Source organism: Abramis brama, assembly GCF_963993115.1.
Source record: "Abramis brama genome assembly, chromosome: 17".
Classification (NCBI taxonomy): domain Eukaryota; kingdom Metazoa; phylum Chordata; class Actinopteri; order Cypriniformes; family Leuciscidae; genus Abramis; species Abramis brama.
The window spans coordinates 1,918,441-1,927,500 of NC_139979.1; the positions used below are offsets into that span (position 1 = coordinate 1,918,441).

The 9,060-nt window shown below is 42.4% G+C and overlaps 1 long non-coding RNA gene across 1 annotated transcript; it reads right to left on the reverse strand.

The window, feature by feature from the left end:
- Nucleotides 1-378: 378 nt before the first annotated feature.
- LOC311067651 lies at nucleotides 379-2,521 on the reverse strand. Its single transcript, XR_014603253.1, has 3 exons — nucleotides 2,432-2,521; nucleotides 1,216-1,340; nucleotides 379-603 (listed from the first exon to the last, which is right to left on the reverse strand). It is a non-coding gene; the product is annotated as an uncharacterized lncRNA (long non-coding RNA).
- Nucleotides 2,522-9,060: the final 6,539 nt, after the last annotated feature.

Below are 9,060 nucleotides of genomic sequence, written 5' to 3' on the forward strand. Positions count from 1 at the left end.
AGACAACACTTAAAATCATTCCTCTTTTTATTTTTTTTGGTTTGGTTTGCGGGGGGAAGGGGTGGCGTCTTAATTACTTCCTTGTTGGAGTGAGCTTGAACGTTAACGAGGGATGCTCCTTTCTCTCGACGCGAGCGTGTGTAGTTTATTCGTATAATCAGCTAGCTGTCGGAGACTGGATTAGCCCCTCCACGGCGAGTGAAGTGTTTAACATGGCACGCACGATGGGCTCAAACAAGCTCTCTGCCTGCCTTCTCTCCACAAACACTCATTGTCATTAATTTGATTTGCTTATCGCCCCCGTCCCCCCCCCCCACCCCTTTTTAAAAGCTCTCCGTTTCGTATTCGACAGCCTTTCCTTTCAAAACACCAGTGCAAATGATTGCACCTGCTGCTAAGAATTACCAGGTAAAGAAAAAAAAAAAAAAAAAAAAGTTAAATTAAGATGAAGAATTGTAAAATGTTTCCAGTTGGAAGCGTGTTGATTACTAGTGCTCCGGTCCTGCAGGATTACCTGCGATTTATCCTCATATTTTGGGATGCCTCGCCCTCCGCGTTACGTTCTTCTCTCTGGGGGCCGACGAAAGCAGCTTGCGTGCACCTCTGCCAAAAGAGTTTATTAGAGCAAATGGTATTGTAAGCCCTATGGAAGGCATACCTTATGTGAAGATTTAAAAGATATTAAGAAGATTGTGAGGCCCAGAACCCAGGTGTGTCGGGTAATAGTCATTGTCTTGTACATGTGTGCGAGGATGAGACGGGGCAAGGTGCCAGCGAGAGAGGGTAGAGAACACCCCGGGCGCCTCTGTAATTTACACACAAGTGAAGAGATTCCTAGACGCTGCTGAGTCTTTACTAGCTCTGCTTCATATTACCAGGATAATAGAGTAATATGGGCGAGATAAACGCACGTGGGATCGACCATGAGTTCAGCACCTCATCTGGTTGAGCAATGCATTTAGACTATAATAGCAATTGAGAGTCCCTGATTGGACTAGCAGCCCAGTGAGAACTGTGCATGTATGTGTATGTATATATAATATAATATAATCTTACATTGTCCTGTTATTTGTCTTGCAATTAGTAGTGTTGTTGCTCAGGATTTGGCACAAAAAAAAAAAAAAACATGCAAATGTGAAGACTTGGCCAACATTTCAAACGCTGTACCTTTGTACATGCTGAATGTGTATTTGTGACGCTGTGCCGGTAATTCACCTCCAGACTCAAGGGGGCGATAGAGTTCCCCAGCCATTGTGTTGCCATCTTTGGTTCATGGGTGCTCGGTTCTGGAAATATTTTTTCTAGGTTATCACCTGAGCAATAAATGCAATGCAGTTAACCTGTATTAGGGGGGAAAAAAGGTCAAAAAGGTCACTGGTAAAACATACAGTACTATAATAAAATGAAATGTTACTGTATGCACGCATGCAAAATATCCAAGTCCACACACAGCTACTTTTGAACGAGCATCAAAGGCAATGAGAATGAGAGACTCTCCTCATATTCATGCATAATGATGCATTTAAAAGTTAATGGCCAAACGGATCTTTATAAAAGTCCACATTGTTATTGCAGATGAAATATAACACGGATAACATTAAAGGGCCTATATGCGTTTTTCTGAAATTTAAACTCGCGACTGACACCTGTGGTCAAAAAACGGAACTGCTCTTCGTTTCTGCTCGCTCTCGTACGTGCACACTTCACAAGTCATCCGCTGCAAAGAAGTCAACATTATGTTTACAGAGGTAAGAACAGTCAAATACATATATTGTTTGAGAAACTAAGGCTAAATACTGACTAGCGGTGGTGGCAGAGTGATCTGAAACGTTTAACATGAACGCGCTTGACGTCACATCCGCAGACAGCGCGCGAAAAATCCGACCCGACAGAAAATAGGAAAAATAGGATACAGGCTTATAGGTGCACCCACTGTGAGCTGACAAGGTGTCAGTATGCTCATCAGGAGATGTTTGAGTCATAAATGGTCAAATAAAAAGGCTATTGATACGTTTATTTTGGGGAAAAAGTTGCATATAGGCCCTTTAAATAAATATTTTTCTATCAGGTAAAACTTTAATTAGTCACTCAAACCCTTTATCTAAACCTCACACCGTCGGTCGTGCATATCCACCATGTTTTGTAGTTTTTTAACACTTTTTACTCGTGTTCGTAGTTCCTCATCCAAAGCGCAGTGGATTGTGGGTAATATTAGCTGTTATTGTGAGCATGGATCCACACTTCGAAAATCCACCGGAAATAGTAGATCATCCAGGGACTTTTGACATACTCTTTTCAACATACTATTTGAGATAGGATACTTTGGGACACACTTATTTTAATCTCACATACTATTTAGGATGGATAGTATGGACATTGGGATGCAGGGCTGTTTGACCTGAAAGTGAAAACCGGAGAATGCAACACATACCTGTGTCTGAACCGCGAGAAGCGAATCTGCGTGTGTTTCAGGCCTTAGCCATAATGAGAAGCGCCTGCAATTACACAACCTGCAAATGAATCTTCACTCCTGCAAAAGAACACAGACGCAACTTTTGATGGTTAACAACAACCTTGGAGTGAATATATCGTTGGCATTCAGCATGGATCAATGACGGGGGGCTTTTTGTGTCTAAAATACTGAGCATCTGAGTACTGTACCCCCATCAACATCTTATCCTCATTATGCTAAAACATTATTCCATGTGCAACACCTGCAGAATAAATTTACCATTCAGATTTGCTAGGGATGATCAAACAAGTCTGAAACACTGTCATTATTTCTACCTCCAACACGCCGCTGAAAATGACTAGTTTTCCTAGGTTTGCGGGAATTACCAATTCAACTGGAAGTAAACTTCATTTTATCGGTTTAATTTGCTTCATTTTCGACAGAAAAAAAAGAAGAAGCAAAAGCACACCTGAACAAGTCCACATTCGACGTTCCCTGATTGAGGTGCTCAAATGAGTTTTAAAACAAAGCAAGACACGTTTAATGCGCCCCGGGGAACACAATACTTCACTAATGTGTCATTGTTTCGCTCCTTTTAACAGAACTCGAAGATCGCCGGGAGAGCTCAGCAAAACGAGGAGGGCAGGAGCGTCTGCCGCATTCATCCATCTGGAAGACGGCAACAAACAACATTTATCCAGCTCGGCACCGGCACGCTAACCTCGCAACTCAAAAGCTAGATAAAAAGAAATGAGAGCTAATGAATTAAACCTCCCCAGATATAATTCTGTATTGGCGGTAATCAGGCGCTTCTGCGCCCATGAATATACATGCCCAGCATCAGCTGAAATCCTGTTGGTGGTCAATATTCTTGAAGCTCTGCCAGCGTGGGAATATTCCTGCTTCGTTCTTCTCTGCTTTAATGTTATCAGGTAACACACACTGGCATTAAATCCACAACATAATAAAAGCCCTTTCTGGAAGCCTTCAGAGCAGACAATGCGGCTCTCGCCGAAAGCCCTTTAAATGTTCCTGTTTAATGTCATTACGGAAGCACGAAGCACGCAGGCTTGTCGAAGCTCAGCTTGAAAAGGGAAACCCTACACAAGACCTCAAGGTACATTTGCTCAGACGAAAGACAAAACGAAAGGAAGAAAGCAAACAGAACAAACAAACGAGTCGGTTTATTACGTTGGGGAGATGAATGGCAAAGCAACAACTCTAGCCATCTCCGCTGACAGCTTTTAAACCCAGAGATTTGTGCACATTAGTCACACATTTTAGGAAGAAGGTGCTTTATGAAGTGCATTGATTGGGATTACAGTTCTATCTTTTCCTGTCGTTCTTTCATTCTAAGACCTGTCGCTGATTTCAGGGTTGCCAAGCGCTTCCTCAAAATAAAAGAACCGGGGCGCTTTTGTCCTTCGTTTTCTAAAATGCAAATGCCTTTTGCATTAAGAGGTGTAATCTACGATTAATATATTTTTTAATGATTCTAATATAGATGAAGTTCTGCTGTTTATTAGCTTAATGCAGTCATTTGCAAGCCTGAAATGGGAAACGAACCCCACATGGCCAGGATTACGCGCTGATGCGTCTGTAAGGATTTAAATAAATTTTGTTCATTGTGAAGAAAAACAAAAAACATGTATACCCGACAGAAGCGTTAATAAAGTGCATTTCAAAACCCATAAGGCTTTGGTGTTGTCTAAAAGGACATTTAACTAATAACTAACTTTTGCTTCTAATGTCTACAATGTCGTTATTAACGAATCTGGGACGAATTTCTTAGCAAATCAAAGTCCACAAAGCAGTGATGCTGCCTGAATTATTCATATTAGCGGTCAATCTGACAAAAATAACAGAAATTCAGCTCGCTTTTTATTTTCCCGTAATCTCTTGAGCCTTATTTTGTGAGGACGGAGGCTGACTTTTGTGGATGTGGGAAATCAATAGTGCTGCCGTAGGGCAGGCTCTCATTTATGTAAGAAATGCCAAGAGGCTAATATTAGAATCATAAACAAAAGCTTTGTCTTTTATTCCCTATGAACCATTCAACATAGCAGCGGATTAAAGTGTGGATGAAATACTATATAGACAAGATTCCCTCAGGACTGGTTCCTCCTCTTCGGCATTCTCTCGGAGGGGAGAGAAAGAGAGCCCACTGCACCTTAGTGCTGAAAGAGAGGAGGAGGAGGAGGACGACAAGGAGGAGGAATTAATTTCTGCCCTCTGGGAATAACACACACGGGATCTCAAGAGTTTGAATGAATCTACAAATCTAGCTCTGAAAAGATTAAATAAATAAGCAGGGGGAGGAAGGCGAAGCTGATCAATGTGCATTCGGCAGCGGCGGTCCCTTCTGTTCGCCTTGCTTGGAAATGGTCACAGAGGACATGAAGTGACGCATCCACCTAAAACACTGATAAGCTGGAAAAATTAAAGCGTTTAATTCAGTTCATAGCTGAGATTCTTTAGCATTCTGCTAAGTGTCAAAAACCCCACACAAAGTTTATGGAAAAAATGCGGGGGCGACTCTTAATAAGCAATTTCTTTATATCGTTCAGCGGTCGTGACAGGAAGTTTGTGATTATCTACAGACAACCTCCTGGGTTTTGGCAAAACACCCAATGAAGCTCCCGGACAATAAAACACAATTAACTGCTCGCCACCACAATACAGTATATAAGCACCTCGGATCAAAAACAATATACCTGGAAATAAAAGGCACGAGGAAGTTCAGCAAAATAGGTGATTGTGAACCCAAAGACTCCAATAATCCACTCTCATTCGCTGGCGTACAGAGGGAAGCCGGTGGGGTGTGGGACTGTGGGAAGGGATCAGAGAAAATGAGCGACTGTATTGACACACGAATTTCCGCACAAAGTCGTGTGCAACTGCTCAGTTCATGTGTCAACAGCGTTCATTCCACTTAGTCCCTGCACTCACAACGCTTATCTCGCTTATGATCTCATTTCATCAGTCTGGCCATGTTCCCCAAGAGTCAAGCTGTCACCCAGTGCATCCAATTTAATGATGTGGGAATGAAACGGATATCATTTCGTCTTAGTCTCGAGATTGGCCTTTGGTGAGTCGCCTCCAAATACATTTATGCTACAAATGGTCATTTCTGTACGCTTTCAAGAAGCTGACAACATAAAAACAAAAAAAATGCACTATTACTTCCACAAAGGGACACCATTTAGATTCCCTGCGATTGCCTTGAAGTTTTGACCTGCTTGAAAAGTCTCCGACCTTCGACACCTTTCCCAAGATGCACCCCAGTCCCAATCGCAAACGGCGAAGCAATGTAGATTTGATCATAGATTTTAAATCTATGCATACATCGAATTTCAATTTGATTCAAATCGAGAATTTGAATCGAATCGTGGGATTCCAAAAGATTCCCACCCCTATAAAAAAATAAAAAATAAATGCACTATTACTTCCACAAAGGGACACAATTTATGTTCCCAATCGGCCTGCGATTACCTTGAAGTTTTGACCTGCTTGAAAAGTCTCCGGCCTTCGACACCTTTCCCAAGATGCGCCCCAGTCCCAAACGCAGACGGCGAAGCACTTTACACACACAGCATTATCTTGTCCTCTTCTAGCCCAAGCTACTCCCACCAGGGCATTGTGGGAAGAGTACAACTGTTGCGAGTGGGTGGCACATCTGTTCCCAGAGACAGCCCATGCCCTCGGGGGGTCAACCTGCAACACAGCTATCATTTCACATCCTCCTCTAATAACCGCTCTGATATTCCTGTCAAGTTGAAGACAAAGGGTTCGCATTGGGTTGCCCATTGTCTGATCAGAGGCATAGCAATTTTAATAGTGGGTGTATTAAGAGTCATGTTTGTCATGCACTGCTCTATCATTCCATCTGGTGCATGTTTCTCAAGTAACACGCATTTAAAATATGGAATATGTTAAGTGCAACTATCATCGGGTTGCAAGCACCATATGCGTAATATTGTGTGCTTAACATGTTTCCAAACTATTTACACACAACAGCCGATTGCGAGCGGCTGCATCCACAAAGGCCAGTGGGCGGTGAGCGGAAACAAAGGAGAAACTTTCTTAGAAACTTACAAGCTGTGAATTTGGCCGGTACAGACCAGCACACGCGCTAACGATAATGCAAATTCTGTTTCGCGAGTGCCCTAAATAGACTCACTCCTGCCTCTGCCAAAGAAGTTCTTACCGCGGCACGGGTTCGCAGATGAGCTGGACCGAAGCTGCTGAGGTAAGTTTGATCAGGAGCTGGAGGTGCGGATGCACGTGTGGGTGTTTGTGTGTCCGCGAGTTTAGGCGCTGAGGGGGAGCCGGTGGGCTTGGGTAGAAGAGGGCGAGTAGAGAGCGTGGAGGATGAAAGATGGAGTCTAATCCTCCACATGTGGCTGCTTTTTCTTTTTTTTTCCTTTTTTTTAAGGAAAGCCAACTGGAGCCATTCTTTGGACTGTAGGCCAAGGGCTCCAGGAAAGCATTGCCCCGAGCCAAAGCACACAGTGTGAAATGAGAAGCTAAAGCTTGAATGTGCTTTTGTTTATCAGAAAAATGCACTCTAAGTGGGATTGGCAGTATAAGGCCCAAACTCCATAAGTCATATAGACTGGCATGGGCCGGAACTGGGAATGTTGCAGAAGGGAGGTTTCAGGCAGGAATAAGGCTTGCCGAGCCTCTGGCAGGCCCTCAGCCCGACTTGCTCGCTCCCTAATCTTCACTCCAGCACAAAAGGAGGATCAGTGGGGTCAATCTAAAGTAAGGAAATGTGGTCACACGTTGAATTGGGGGGAAAATCTACGTGACTACGTCACACATAGTTCTGTCGAAGGATGCTAAATTGCGAAAGGCCCCTACAAAGCCTACAGAACTGGGCCAAGGACTGATCAATCTCAAACAATAGCTGCGTTCCTGGACTCACACAGTGATGGGATTCAGACGGGGCGTTCACATTCACATCAAGCAGCTTCTGTTGCACGAACAGAAGCGCAAAGTCAGAGGAAAGTTAGCGGCTTACAAATTGGCCACTCGGCACAGAGTGTTGTGCATTATTTTCAACAAAATGATTTGGGTATGTCAAATTTAAATACTTTAAGGATTGCAGATGGAGTGCCAGGAAAGCTAAAAGAAATGATGCACGCCTCTGCATTTTAAGCATTGCAGCATCTGAAAACCAGACACTTTAATGCATCTGTTTGGTTTGGGTTTTTCTTCTTTTTTTTCAGTAGAATGTGCATAAAGGTGATGTAAAGTACTTTCTGCATCCACAACTTACAAGTAAGAAATGTATAGGTTGATTCCTCTGAAATGCATTGACCCGTGGCTCTATTTGAGACAGCCTGAGTTTCTCATTTTTTTGTTCAACCAATGGCGGCCAGTAAATCAGCTGTACTTAAATCGAACTCTCCAACATTAGCCAATGACGAAGTCATAAATATTATTCAAAAGGTAGCAGAAAATGACAGATAGGTGAGCCAACTCTTCTAGAAACTCGTCGACCAATATGAGGGAACGCTGAACTGACTGGAGTGTCTACAAACAGATTGTTGATTTGTCATTCATCGGCCCTCTGAAGGATCTGGCTCCTTTTAAACAAGTCTGTGCAAACAGAGCAGACGCACACATTCTCAATGCATGCCTCTCAATGCACCGTTCCATGAAGAGTAGCGGGGCACACCAACAGATGTATGTCTAGACATCGATCTGCACCGCATCAGGGAGGAAGCAGAAAGTGTTGTTAGACGCTGATCTCTGGTGCCAGCTGCTCGTTTAAATTGCCTTGTTTTACAAACAAACTGACTCTTAGAACTTTCTCAGAGTTAAACATGAGGGAAGAACGCCGCGGCTGACACGTACAAAAGAGACTCGAAATTGAGAGGCAGTGGAATGTGATGCGTTTCGTACAACAAAGCCCAACAGAAAGAAACGCCTAAATGCAATATTCCCCCAGTTCGTAGGCAAGAAAGCATGAACCGTAGAAAAGGTCACTGTTGTTCAATGCTTTTTATCGAAAGTGCATGCGCTACAGAACTCACGTTTAAGAAGGATCTAATTGGAAGGGAAAAAAAGTTCTAGAACAAAAGGCTACGAAAAGAAACAAGGTGCTTTAAAAACATTAGGTTTTATTGGCTAATTAACAGAAATGGAATGAGCCAATTGCGGTGAGTTTCATGAAAGGAGAAAAAGTGCAGGAACTGCTGAGAAAAACAGAGAAATACTTCAGGATACATGATGAAAGATAAATGAGTGTTTCAGATTGACAGGGGTGATTAAAAGCAAAGCAAGCTAATATGAAATGACAATAACGGGATATAATCAGCCAAATCTAGTCCAAATCTAGACAATTTTTGTAATGATCTAATACTAAATCAGCAAAACCAAAAGTAATATTGTGTCATTATATTCTAATTGTTATTCTTGAGTAATTGGATGTCTTAATGATGTAATGAAGATTTATATGTGACTGTGACGATCAGTACATGCAAATCACCTTTAAAACAAAGAATCTTAAACTTCCAGGCTAGTTTTAAAACAAGTCGTGCATTCAAAAATAAAACAAAATAAAAATGACTTACTATGACTTTTTTTTAAACCTTTTTAAA